The sequence below is a fragment of the Cynocephalus volans genome, chromosome 8 (genome assembly GCF_027409185.1).
Source record: "Cynocephalus volans isolate mCynVol1 chromosome 8, mCynVol1.pri, whole genome shotgun sequence".
In the NCBI taxonomy this organism is placed as follows: Eukaryota; Metazoa; Chordata; class Mammalia; order Dermoptera; family Cynocephalidae; genus Cynocephalus; species Cynocephalus volans.
In genome coordinates, this window is record NC_084467.1 from 89,453,212 (window position 1) to 89,467,744 (window position 14,533).

The following is a 14,533-nucleotide window of genomic DNA, read 5'->3' on the forward strand; positions in this document are numbered from 1 at the left end:
ACTGGCTAAAAGAAAGACAAGGGCAGGAGACTCACATTTATTTAGTATTTACTCTGTGTCCAGTGCTTTGCTGTGCTCTCCTGCATGCATTATGTCATTGATTTTCTAATAATCCTGAGAAGTAAGGGTTTTTAATCCCCATTTTATTGGTAACATCTGAGGAAAGAAGCTCAGAGAAATGCTGCAACTTTTTTGGTTTCTCACAACTTGTGCACGGTGTGCTGGGGTTGAAACCCAGTTCAGTCTAGGACAGTGCCTGCATCCTTCTCACCGCCCTCCCCGTGTTCTCAGCCGAATGGCTTCCCAGGGTGAAAGCTCTTTTTAAAGCCATCCTGGAAAGTCTCAGAGAGGACCTGACAGGCCTCCAACAATTTGTTTCTTGAGGTTTCAGGGGCTTAATGGCTAGAGATTTATCCTAACACAAAAGCAGGTTTTATTGTAGTTTATTTTTATCAATAAGTTATATACACTAAGTTTACATTAGCAAATAATGTGACATTTAAAAAATTGTTTTTATAAAAACATAATTATTTCTTAGGGTTCTGTAGAACACAGTCTGAAAACTAAGAGCTTACCATATTCCGATAAATACATCTGCTGATTTATCACGTGTCTCCCTATCTCCTCTTACCTTGCCTTGAACTCACAACCTTCCCCCACTTACTCAAGGTCATTTACTAGCTCCAGGGAGGATCTTTAAAGGATAGCTCTGAGAACAAGAATGGAGTTCTTGGCTTGTGAATTGTGCAAACCTAGACTTATGTCATCAGAGGCCCTTAGCTCTGAGATCTATGGGCAGAATTTATGTCCTAAGCTATAAATTTGGAAAAATATGTTGTGTATCAGGGACAGTTTTTCTGATATTCAGATAGATAAAAAATCTGTGGGATGAGAAAGAAGACAAATCAGAAAAGAAGCACAGGATATTGCTTCCCAGCCTCTTGGGCTGAATCTTGATGAAGGAATCATGATAAATCCCCCAGTGGATTTGGGCATTACAGCAGAGGAAGCTTGTGCCTTGCTTCCTCGGTGAGGTTGAGTGTTAATGAGCTTTACATAGTGTAGGAACAGGAGAGATGGTGGCTTGTTGAGTTCCTTTGCACCCTGAAGGAAACAGCCAAATATTTCCTGTGTCCTCAGGAGAAGCACAGAGTGAGGAAGAGAGTTAGAGAGATAGAGATAGACATAGAGATGAGAGAGAAAGAGAGAGAGAGAAAGAGAGAGAGAGAGAGAAAATGTAGGGGTGTTCTTCCTGAAGTCACAGGAAAGAAAGGAAAGAAGGCATCTCAGCAGACGCTGGTGTGGATAGATGACAACTTTCTACCCAGTCCCTGCCCCAGTCCCCAGCCTTGACATCCTGTAAGCACTCCACCCCTAATGTTAAAAGCATCCTTGGAAAAATCTGGGAAAACTGTAATGAAATCACGTATGTCACCTGGTAGGATGGGGCTAAAAACTGAAATTCAGTCTTGGTTATAGTAAAGTGAAGTTATATTTTTTGCACACCCAAGCTTGACTCCCTGACATTTGTGAATACTCTTTCCGTCAAACTCATCTCAAAGTCCTCATCTTTCAAGAAGCATCCCATTGCCTTTCCTCAGTAACACATAATTTCTGATTTGCTGGTTTCTCTCCTTGCATATTGCTGCTCAACTGGGAGAAAGACATGTAGATTCTGGTTCCAGCTCTCACATACTGGATGGCTGATCAAGAACAAGCCACTATCTCTGGATGGATCTCCATTTGTTTTTCTGTAAAACAGAGTATCAGAGGAGGTTGTGAGGTTAAAGTTGAATCATGGATGAGAAAGTGTTTTGATGATGAGAGAATTTCAGCTGTATGTGAAGTGGGATTGTGGCTGCATCTCTTTTATCCTGGCTGCAATATTCCCAGCTGGGAATCTGATTTTAGCATCAGTTATATATTTAAATTAAGCTATGCGCTACATTTCAGGTTCTCTGTTAGCACTCAGTGAAGGGATTGAGGAAAAGCCAGGAATGTTAACCCTTCTCTGATAAGATGCAGTGAATTAGCACAGACCACTTTCTCCCTTAGGGGCAGAGAGAAAAGAACTCCAAGTAAGGAAGCTTCTTTGTTCTAAAACTTCACCTGCTCCTCCCAAAGACAGCTCCTATAAAGAGAAGCTCCCTATAGTTAATCTCCAGCAGGAGATTTGATGTCATCAGTGGTTCTTGACTCTTTAACCCTCCCAACACCTGTGAAATTAGGCGTTTTGATAGCTCAGTGCTCCCAAATGTACCCGTGGAGGGCAGCCCAGAGCAGGTGTACAGCTGAGCCCCCTAGTGGCAGATGCAGTTTTATCTCTTTTTCAAAGGTCCTTAAGGTTGGCCTGAAGAAGCAAGACTGTAACATGGCACATACAAACTCATTTAATTGCCCTTTCAATTTCCATTTTGCCCCAGAGGCTAGCCCTGGGGGATTTAGCCAATTCCCAATTCATTACTTTAGCAAATATGAATTGAAAACCTATCATGTGCTGACTGTGGGGGACACAGAGATCTATGAGATGTGGATCCAGCTCGTATGACATTAGAGTTGAAGGAGAGACAATTACTGATATTGTAAAATAAGAAGTGCTATGAGATAATCATAAGGTAATACTAATAGTCGAGGAGAGTACAATTAATTCTGCTTGCAATTATTTTTTAAAATCAAAAACTCTGGTTCTACTTGCTCCTTAAACTATTAAAATACTTTTGTGCATGTCACCAAGGACCTCTATACGACCCATTTAAAAGGTTGCTTTTCTACCCTTAACTTATTTGATTTCTAGGGTTATTCCACACAGTGAATATTCCCTCTACATGGAAACTTTCCTCCCTTGGCTAGTAAGATGTTGCAGTCTCATAATTTTCCTATTTCCTCTTTGTGTACTTCTCAGATTCCTTTGCAAGCTCCTCCTCTTCTATCTGACATCGAAAACTTGGAGTGTCTCAGGACTAGGTCTTGAAACTTCTTTTTTTCTCTAGCTATACTCTCTTTTTAGGTATTAGAATCCATACTTATGATTTTAAATTCCATCCATTAGACTGTTGAATGCTAAATTTTTATCTCAAACCCAACCTATTCTTCCAATTTTAGGCTTATATACATAAGACATCACATGCATATGCTTAAAATATTTTGAGGTCTTCCCATTGCACTTCAAATAAAATTAGATGTCTTATCATGACTCCAAAGCTTTGCCCATTTGGCTTTTGCTGATTTTTTGATTTTCATCTTACATTACTTCATTCCTCATCCCACCATACATAGGTCACATGGGTCTCTTTTTAGTTTTGCCACATTTCTTTCACCTCTTGTAATGCAGTTTCCTCTTCCTGGAATAATTTTCGCCCATTCTTCAAATGGATATTTCCCTGTCATTTCTTTGTTCTTCTCTCTGGATGCTTTCCCTGATCACATTGTCTTTAGAGTGAGCCTCACAGTGAAACTTGATCACTGTTCCTGGATATTTCTCTTTATAGCATGTATTGACATTTGTAATAAGTATATTTGTTTATTTAACTTACTAATTGTTGGTCTCTTCAATTAGACTGAGTGTCATAAGATATAATGTCTAATTTATTCACTTATATATTCTGTTTATCTATCATGGGGCCGGGTCTACAGAAAAACTTAGCAAATGTTTATTGAAAGACTAATTTAGTATATTGAATGCTACAGATACAAAGGTGTCAAAATCACAAGCTGTGTTCTTAAGTTCTTGGTGAGTAGTAGTGAAGGGAGACAGACAGATAAGTTTAGAATATTTCTGGTGTTAAAATAAAGCCATGTACAGGGTAATGGCAACCCCCTGAAGGCCAGTATCCAAAGAGTAAAGTTGAACCAGTAGGAAATTATCTCTCAAATGGACTACAATCTAGGTTTTATAACCTCTCGTGTGTGTGTGTGTGTGTGTGTGTGTGTGTGTGTGTGTGTGTGAGAGAGAGAGAGAGAGAGAGAGAGAGAGAGAGGAAAAGAGATGGGAGGCCTTGTATCAAAGTCATCTTCTATTGCTAGTTTTTTCAGGTTCTTGGCGAAAGGATTATAGAATCCTCTTTGGAGGATGATAAATAGTGCTACTAATAATTTTTTGAATATTCAGCAGGCAATAAAAACATCTAAACCCAAAGGAAACAAGCTCCTCTAGGCAAGAGCTATTAGAAACCACAATCAAAAGAAGCAGACCTATAAGTGTTCCAGATACTGTAATTATGAGACATAGACTATGAAACAACTGTAACTGCTACTCAGGAAATAAACATCAAGTATAAAAATTGTGGTAGACAGTGAAAATTATAAAGACTGACATACACATTGAAAATGTAAATTCTGGAGTTATTTCCAATGGTTAAAACAAAGAACACAATAAATAAATGTAATAGAAGATTAGTAGATTAGATAGAACTGATAAGAAAATTAATAAACTGTATGATGTGACAGAAGGAATTAATCCTAATAAAGTACATAAAGGCCAACTTATAAAAAGTATGTAAAGGACAGTAACTTCTACAGAGGGTACAGTGAGAAGGGCTCCAAACCAAGGACTGGAGTCTAAGAAGGAAAGGAGAGAGAGAATGGCATATGGAATATCTGAAGAGACAATGACAGAATTTTCTGCAACTGATGAAATATATAGATTAAAATACCCCAACAAACCTGAGCATAATGTATAAAAAAACCCCATATCTAGACACATCAGAGTGAGACTTTAGAAAATCAAAGACATAGAGAGAAAAAACAATTAACTCTTACAAGAAGTCAGAAAAAAAAGACAAATTTCCTTCAAAACAGTTGCAGAATAAGTCTGAGAGCTGACCTCTTGACAGCATTAATGAAAGCTGGAGGTAATAAAATAATATCTTTAATGTGCTGAGATGTCATCCAACTTAAAAATCTACACATAGTGAAAATATGCTCTAATAATCTTCTTGAAATAAAGACATTCACAACTGGTAAAAACTAAGATACTTTACCACAAGCAGACCAACAGTAAAGGAAGTACTAAAGAGTGTTTATTAGGCAGAAGGAAAAAAATCATAGATAGAAATCCAGAGATGAAAGGAGAATAAAAATAATAAAAGGGCAAATATTTGGTAAGTCTGAATGAATTTTTGCTGAATAAAACAATAATAAAATATCGTGTGAGGCTTAAAATTATATGTATAACATGTATAGTATATATACACACATATTTGTTATATTATGATATGTAATTACATAATATGCATAGACCATTAAATAGTCATATATGTGTATAATACATAATTAATATGTATATATTATATTTAACAATTATATATGTCCTTTAAAATATACAACAATAAGATCATGAATGGAGGAGGGGGGAATGTATTGTTTAATGTTCAATTTTGGTGAGTCAATAATATGTGTTGAAATTTCCACAAAATAATGGAAAAAGAGTATACAATCTTCAAAGCAGTAGAGGGGAAAATTAAGTAATAAAAAATTTTCAATCAGATCAAAAGAAAGTGAGAGAGGAGATAAATAGGACCATTGATTAAATAGGACAAATACACATAAAGAGGTGGTAGATTTAAAGGCAAATATATTTTAAATTAATCTAATTTAAATGGACCAAATCTCTGAGACTAGATAAAAACAAAATAACATAATATTATTTGAGGCACATCTAAATATTAAAACTGCACAAATATTGAAAACCATTACTAGAAACAAAGAGGGTCTCACAAAATGATAAAAGTTCAGTTCACCAGAAAGTAAGACAATTTTACATTGTATATGCCTAATAACATGGCCCTGAAACATACAAAACAAAAACTGACATAAGGAGAAGTGGACAAACTTACAGTCAGAGCAAGACATTTTAATATACTCTCTCAGTTAATGATAAAACATGAAAGTAAGAAACCTCGCAAATTTGAATTAAAAATTTGGTAAACTTGGCATACTACATATAATAAACAATATAATATATAATAAATAATATGTAATATATGCATATAATATAATGTGTAACAATATATTATTATACATACATTATTTAAATCATATAACTATAATATATAATTATGTATAATTATATAATATATTAAATATAATATATAAAAATAAATGTATATAATAGGTCAAGTTTTCTAAATTTGTCATTTCAAAATTATTATATAATATAAATATATATAGTCAAATTTGCTAATTGTATTTGGTAAATTTGTGAATACACATTTTTATATGTGAAATAGGCAAAGTTTACTAATATATGTACACACACATATGAAAATCTGTGTATTTCTTAATTTTGTAAGAATGCTTTTATGCTCCACTTAAATTTGTGTTTGTATTATTACCACCATAAAACAACTATTTCAATCATTATTAATCGTTAAACGGAGATTATAATTGCACTCACAATAATGTCAGATCATTCTCCTATGAAATAATGACCTTCCAAAAGCTTTACTCTAATTTCTTGAATTGAATGAAAATAATTAAATTATTATTGGAATTAGCTTAACTGATTTTCTCTTTAAAGCAACTGAAAACGCTATTGTAAAAAAAACCGGGATCATTCAACAATTTGTGAAGTTGTGCCGCTGCTCATGGAGCCAACACATTCACAGTGATTGCTTCACTTTTTATACGTGCACGAGAAAGTCTGGAATCATAATCAATAAAACTAATGTAGAAGAACAGGCATTTACCCAGGATAAAAAGATACGTTTCAAAGAGTTTTGGGTAAACGCACTTTCTGCACCTGCAGTTGTTGAATCGGTATCTTCCGACTCAGTCTTCCTAGCTACGTTTGAAATTGATTCTGATAATTCTTTTTTTTTCTTTGTCTTTTTCGTGACCGGCACTCAGCCAGTGAGTGCACCAGCCAGTCCTATATAGGATCCGAACCCGCGACGGGAGCGTCGCCGCGCTCCCAGTGCCGCACTCTCCCAAGTGTGCCACGGGGCTCAGCTTCAGCAGATTTGTGCCTTTTTATGTGTTCAGTAATATCACCACAGCCTTCATTGTGATAGTAAATGTTGAAAACATTTTTTACAAGTTGCACAATCATCATTAACTTTCTCAGGGATAGATATGCAGTAATTATTTTTTCACTAAACATATAGTTCCATTCTTCTGAACTAATTGCTGCCAATAGGATTTATTATCAATTGAAGTAATGAAAAATAATAAGAGAAATAGTTATATATTTACAATTTACACTGAAAATAATGACAAAATCTCTGTAGAAAGTGTGTTCAGACTGCTCCACAGCAGGACTTATCATCTATTTCCATACATATTTCATGTAGACCTAACCTATAATTTCTCAGTTTTCCACTGACTTTGTTGATTGGCAGCCTGTGGCTTCATGCACACCACAGACATAGGGCATGGGCCAATTATCTGGTGGACCAAATAGTTGCCAAGGGCAGCAGCAGCCTTCTTGTTTGACTGCAGTTGTTTTATCAGCTAGTCCCTGCGAGCTTTCCTGGAAAGGAAAGTGTTGGTTCTGTTCTGTATGAGAAAGAATTGGAAAGAGAATTGAAAAAAGAGAAGGGGATTATTGCTAGCTGTCTTTCCTTTTTAACCATGTGTTAAAGTTTATGGCGCTTATGTCTCACACACAAGATGAGACTACAACAGAAGCTGGAAGTACACTATGGAGTTCTACCAAACCCATTAAACACCATATGCTACAGGTGTGTATTAAATGCTTAAAAAAAAAATCAGATTACAGATGTTCTGTTCCATTCTTTATCCAGTTTCCGGGTTTTAACTTAATTTTGAAGGTAATGGGAGCTATTGAATAATTTTAAGTAGAGAATTGAGAAAAAAATTATATTTTAGGCTGAACTCTCTGGTGGTAATCTGTAGAATGAATTGTAGGGTGAAAGCCTGATGTTTTGGGGTTGAGACCATCTGTCCAGAGGCAAAACTTAAAGCAGTAAACGGAAGAAATTAAATAATTTAGAACTAAAGAGTTAAGTTTATTCAAAATATCTGTGTAATTCAGATTTTCCTTTGAAAAATTTCCAGATTATTGCATGTCATATGTCTACTATATAAAGGTAGTAGATAATTTAATAGAGTTTATATGAATAAAACAATATTTATTCCTTCTTCAAATAGGGTATGAAATTTCAGGGAAAAAATTATGCTTTATCGATAATGTCAGATATAATAAGAAAAATATAATGTCAAGAGAGGCCTGATGTAAATTATTATCAATAAGCAAAGGTGAGGTCTTGTGACAGCCTGAACTTTGTTTCAACAGCTGACAATATTCAGTATCTAGTGATTTGTTCAATATTTGTCCAAAAGATGGGTTAATGGAAATTTTGTAGATTATGGCAAGTGTCCAATCAGTCTTCCAGCTGGACAACACCACCGTCTGATAATGTCATTGTTTCAGTTAGGATTGATGTAGAGAGAGTGAGAAGTCAAGTGAGCCTTCAGAGCATTGTATCCATCAAGAAAGAAGACTTGAAAAATGATTCAAAGAGAGTTCATGTGTCCTCTGAGCTTTAGATATATTGGTATATTGAAAGTGTAAAAGTGAAGAAGAGAATTCAGAACAGACCTCAATTGACCAGTTCTGGTCTTTTCCAATGCTTGAGAACCATTAACAAAAAATTTCATGATGTTACCTCAGGTTAAGAGAACTAAAAGCATGGTTGTTTTAAATGAGTATTCTAATATGATATTTCCCATTATAAAATAGAAAATTTCAACATTATTTGTAAAGGCTAGAGACCGAGAATCTGTGTATAAACCCGGAGTTGTCCAGCTCATCTAGTTAAATCTGGAAAGAACCAAATATGTGATGTCTTATTTTGAATGAACACTTGACATTACTATCAGATAAAATCCGCAAGCTAGAACTCTACAGAAAGTCACATTGTAATTAAGCTATTCTAATTGAATACTTTATCTTTTTAAATAGCTACTCTTGCCTTCGGTTTATTAGTAAACGTTATCCAATAAAGTACTCTATTGTAGAGGAAAGTTTGAGCAAAAGGGAAATCGTTTGGGGAAATGAGTAAGCAATGAATAGAATCTGAAATAAAATATCGTCTCATAGCAGCCAGGCAATTAAGTTCCTCCACCCAGTAAGTGCATAGTATCAATTTGGTGCATGTGGAGGGCCTCTCTGGTGATTCAGAGGAGACAGAAAGGCAGTTCTTGGTGTTTTACAGTTCCCATATAAACTATTGCATTGAAAATAATTTTAAAACACATAGGTAGGCGTTTAAAGAATAAAATGATTTTACTTCCGCTACTGGGCATAAGAGGAGTGAATGGGCTCATATTCTGCCTTCTGTGGTTTTTGGCCTTAGGGAGACTATTCTGAGGTCAGTTTTGCAACATTCTGCCTAGTCCTTGATTACAGTGTTTTGCCCCCTGAGTTAATAGATCCCAAACAATACTTAGCTCCTAAGACAGTGGTCTCTTCTTTTATCCAAAGGGTCAGGTGGCCTTTTCACACAAATGAAAATCAGGGTATATGTTTTGAAAAGTAAGGGTGTACTTAATGTTAGAAATGGAGTTGAGCTATATATGCTACTATTGTTGCATAACAAATTATCACAAAATTTAATGGCTTAAAACAACATTTATTATTTCACTGTTTCTGTGGGTCAGGGAACTGGGTGTTGCTTCTCTGGGTGCCTCTGGATCAGGGTCGGTCACAAGGCTGAAATCAAGGTGGTAGCCAGGGCTGTAGTCATGTCAAGGCAAAACCAGGGGAGGATATACTTCCAAGCTCATTCATGTGGTTGTTGGCTGGATTCAGCTCCTAGTTGGTTGTTGGACTGAAGGCCTGAGTTCCTTGCCATAGCTCACAATATGGCCACTGGCTTTCTTTGTGTGGTGGTGGGGGGCGCTGCTCAAGATGGGAAACACAGTCTCTTTGGAACCTAATCTCAAAGTGGCATCCAATCAATTTTACTGTAGTCTTTTGTAGCAGAGTCACTAGGCCCAGCACACACTCAAAGGGAGACAACCACACAAGGGCACACGTACTAGGAGGCAGGGATCCTTGGGGCCATCTTAGAGGCTGCCCACAGCAAACTGGAAAACCTGGGAAGTGTGAGTCCTCTTTCAAACCCTGTCTTTTATAGTCAAATTTCTGAAGCCAAAATTCTTGATATTCTTCATTGGGATCCCTATCCAGACTTTCCCAGTTTCTTCACTTTTCAGTGATTTCTTTTTCTGGAGTTGTTATTGTGTATCTGTTTCTTAATGCCACTAGCCTAAAATTAGACTGGTGGTATGATCTAGGTGTAGCTTATGTTCCTGTTATATGGTAAATTGTGTTTAGAAAAAATCTAGAACCACCTTAGAATATTTACACATTCACTATCAGTTTTAAATGTAGGGAATGTGGGATATGGTTAAGACTCCAGGCCAGAGAATTTGTAATATTTAACCCCTGGCTTGTGTGACTTTTAGGCAAAACTCATTTTCCCTCAGCCACATGACCACCGCTCTTGAAACCTGCTTTAAGGGAGGACGGCACATGAAGAGAAAAAGTGTTTTGGACTTGCTATCACCAGGCTGTTATAGCTTTCTGATAAATAGCAGGCTGCAGTAAATTGTGAATATTTTCCTCATTAAGTTTGGGTTATGAATTGCTTAGTCTTATTGCTTTCTTTTGAGAAAAGGGCTGTGTATAAAATACATTTTATACATAAAAAATATGTTGCTGTATCTGCTTTGAGAATAAATGCTCAATTTCAGACCTGCAGTTTTGAAATGTGTTTTAAATGTTTCTACTCTGTTATGAATATAGCAATGTCAACAGTTTAATTAGTTCAGCATTTATCAAGCACCAAGCACTGCCAAGCATGGTGCCAGGGCCTGAGAGTGTGAAGATGAATTATGCACATGCCTGCCCTTGTGGAGTTCTCAGTCTATTGGGTGGACAATCAGGTAAACCAATAATAACAATATAATGTGATGTGATATAGTGGAGCTGCACAGAGGGCGCAGAGTAGGCACTGAGAAGAGCAGGACTAACTGTGCCTGGGGATTTGTGTTCTACAGCATCTCTTAGAACATAATTCTCAGAATGTGTGATGTGTTCAGGAGGAGAAGCATGTATGTTTGTAAGATTGTGCAATTGTGTAATTTTTTTTTCAGCTTTTCTATCACCCAAGGAAAAGGAGAATTATGTCTTCACTGAATTTTCAAGCTTTTTATAATTGCCAAAGTTTTTTTTTTTAAAGGAATTTATTTTTTAACTGAAATGCTTTGATTGTACAAATTTATGGGTTACAGAGTTATATTTAAAACATGTATACAAGGTGTGATGATCAAATTGGTAATTAACATATTCGTCATTGCAAAATTATCATTTCTTTGTGATGAGAACATTTGATCTATTCTCTTCCAGCTATTTGAGAATATAGAATAAGTTATTGTTAATTATGAATGCCTAGCACTACTATACACAACTGGAACTTATTTTTCTTATCCAGCTGTAATTCTGTGTCCATTAAACAACCTCTTCCAATCTCCCCTCCGCCCTCCCCTTCCCAGCCTGTAGTAACCACAATTCTACTGTCTACTTCTAAAAGTTCAACTTTCTTTTTAGCTCCTACATATGAGAACGTGCTGTATTTATCTTTCTGTGCCTGATGTATTTCACTTATATGTCTTTCAGGTTCATCCATGTTGCCACAAATGACAAGATTTCATTCTTTTTCACGGCGGAGCAGTATTCCATTGTGTGTGTATACCACATTTTCTTAAGCCAGTCATCTGTCAATGGATACCTAGGTTGAAAACATATCTTGGTTATTGTGAATTGTGCTGTAATAAACATAGGGGTGTATATATCTCTTTGGTATGACAATTTTCTTTCCTTTGGGTAAATACCCAACAATGAGATTGCTGGATTAGATGGAAGTTCTATTTTTAGGTTTTTGAGGCAACTCCATACTGTTTTTCATAATGGCTGTACTAATTTACATTCCAATCAACAGTGTATAAGAGTTCCCTTTTTTCTGCATCCTTGCCAGCATGTGTTATTTTTTGTCTTTTTCATAATAGCACTTCTAATTGGGGTGAGATGATATCTCATTGTGACTTTTTTTGTGTTTGTTATTTTGTTTGTTTTTGTTTTGGAGGCTGACCAGCAAGGGAATCCAAACCCTGACCTTGGTGTTATCAGCACCACATCATTGTGATTTTGATTTGCATTTCTTTAGAAGGTGGAAAACAATTTAATTTTGCCATGATAATCTGTCTTTAAAACCAGTTTCTAAATGTTGTGTCAAATTGACTTTCCTAATGAACTATTAACCAAAAAATTCTTTCATGAGGAGACATTTAATTTGCATCCCTAAACATGGTCCTAAAAGAGGAGAGGGTATATGGATGAGGGATGTTTTGTGCTTAGCTGCATGTATAGTGATGTCAACTTCCTCAAAATTTAGTACATTTATTTATGCCTATAAAGTTTGTTTTGACTTTCATGAAAAAATACCAGCTATGCTAGTGTATCATTTTCTAGGAATGCCATAACCAAGTATCACAAACTGGGTGGTTTAAAACAATAGAAATTTATTTTCTCACTATTCTGAAGGCTTGAAGTACAAAATCCAGGAGTCTGCAGTGCCATGCTTCCCCTGAAACGTCTAGGAGAGAATCTTTCCTTGCCTCTCCCAGCTTCTGATGGCGCTGGGTATTGGCTTGTGGCACCATCACTCCAGCCTCGGCCTGTCTTCACATGGACTTCTCCTCTGTCTCTCTGTATTCTCTCTTCTTGTGATGAAGACACCATTCATCATATTTAGGGCCCACCCTATATCCAGGATGGCTTTATATTGAAATCATTAGATAATTATATCTGCAAAGACCCTATTTCCAAATAAGTTCTCACATTCTAGGTTCCAAATGGATATGAATTTTGGGGGACACTATTCAACTCACTATAGTTAGGTTTACAGAAATAGAAAAAGATATATTTGTAGCTCAAGGATAAAAGCCTTATCTTTCTTTACATTTCAAAAGTATACTTCTTTATATTATTTTATGGTGGTAAAAAGAGGAGGGGGGAAGGTAGACTTATAAGGGCGGTTAGGCAAGATTGGACAGAGGTGAGGAGATTTAACATGTGGAGGAATATGAAATGCTTAGGAACCCAAAGTAAAGCAGGAAGTGCTGTGGTGGCCTAGCTGACTTAAAGAGTTTACAAATAACCAAAATGTTCACAAATATTTAGAATGGAAGTCAGCAACTTGATTCAAAACAGGTAAGTAAGTTTACTGAGAAAGGCAAGAAACATTAAAAAATTCTAAATCATTGGAACTCTAAATATTGACCTGGCAGTTTGAACTTCTGCCTCAATTTTTCCATGACGTAAGTCTAATATGCTATCAGCTCAATCTCAAATATAACTATATTTAATCAATTAAAAGTAATAATTATTTATTGAAAAACTGCTTGCAAGGGAAGATGCTGTATTGTACACAAAAAATGATAAAACTCAGTCATTTTCTCAAGAAGCTTAGTTGTAGAGATAACCTAAATGCATATGGAAAGATAACTAATAGCATAAGCAGTAAACAATTCTCATAAGGCTGCAGCAATTCGGAGAAGGGAAAGCTACTGTAGGTATTTGGAGTAGAAAGGGGTTTAATGTAGAAACCTGAGGCTTACACAGATGTTGGGAAGGGTGGGGGAGTGAATGCAAGGGATGTTGTTACTGGCTCTTAGGAACCTAGAAGTGCAGGGATCAAAGAGAAATTGCTACTGATGATCTCACTACTTAAAGATGCCAATTTTTTTTAACTCTTAAAGAAATTTTTTTTTAAACTCTTTAAAAATTTTTATTTTTTACTGCGTTAAAACGCACATAAAATTTTGACCCTCTTAACTATTTTTAAGTGTATAGTTCAGTGATATTAAATACATTCATAATGTTGTGCAATCATCACCACCACCCATCTCCATAACCTTTTCATTTTATAAAATTGAAACTCTGTATCTATTAAACACCAATGCCCCATTCCCCACTCCTCTCAGCCTCTGGCAACCACCATTCTGCTGTCTGTCTCCATGATTTTGACTACACTAACTGCCTCATATAAGTGGAATCATAGAGTATTTCTTTTTTTGTGTGTGACTAGCTTATTTCACTTATTCTCTTCCTTTTTAGGGCTGAATAATATTCCATTGTATGGATATACCACATTCTTCTTACTCATTCATCTCTCAGTGGACACTTGGATTGCTTCCACATTTTAGCTATTGTGAACAATGCTGCTGTGAACATGGGTGTGCAAATATCTCTTTAAAACACTGCTTTCAATTCTTTGGGGCATATACCTAGAAGTAGAATTGCAGGATCATATGGTAATTCTATTTTTAATTTTTAGAGGAACAATCATATTATTTTTCACAACAGCTGCACAAATTTACATTCTCAGCAACAGTGCACAATTGCACAGTTGGAAAGTTGCACAATTCCTTCACCTTCTCATCAACATTTGTTATATTTTGTTTTTTTGATAGTAGCCATTCAGGAGGGCCATTTTTATTCTTGTGG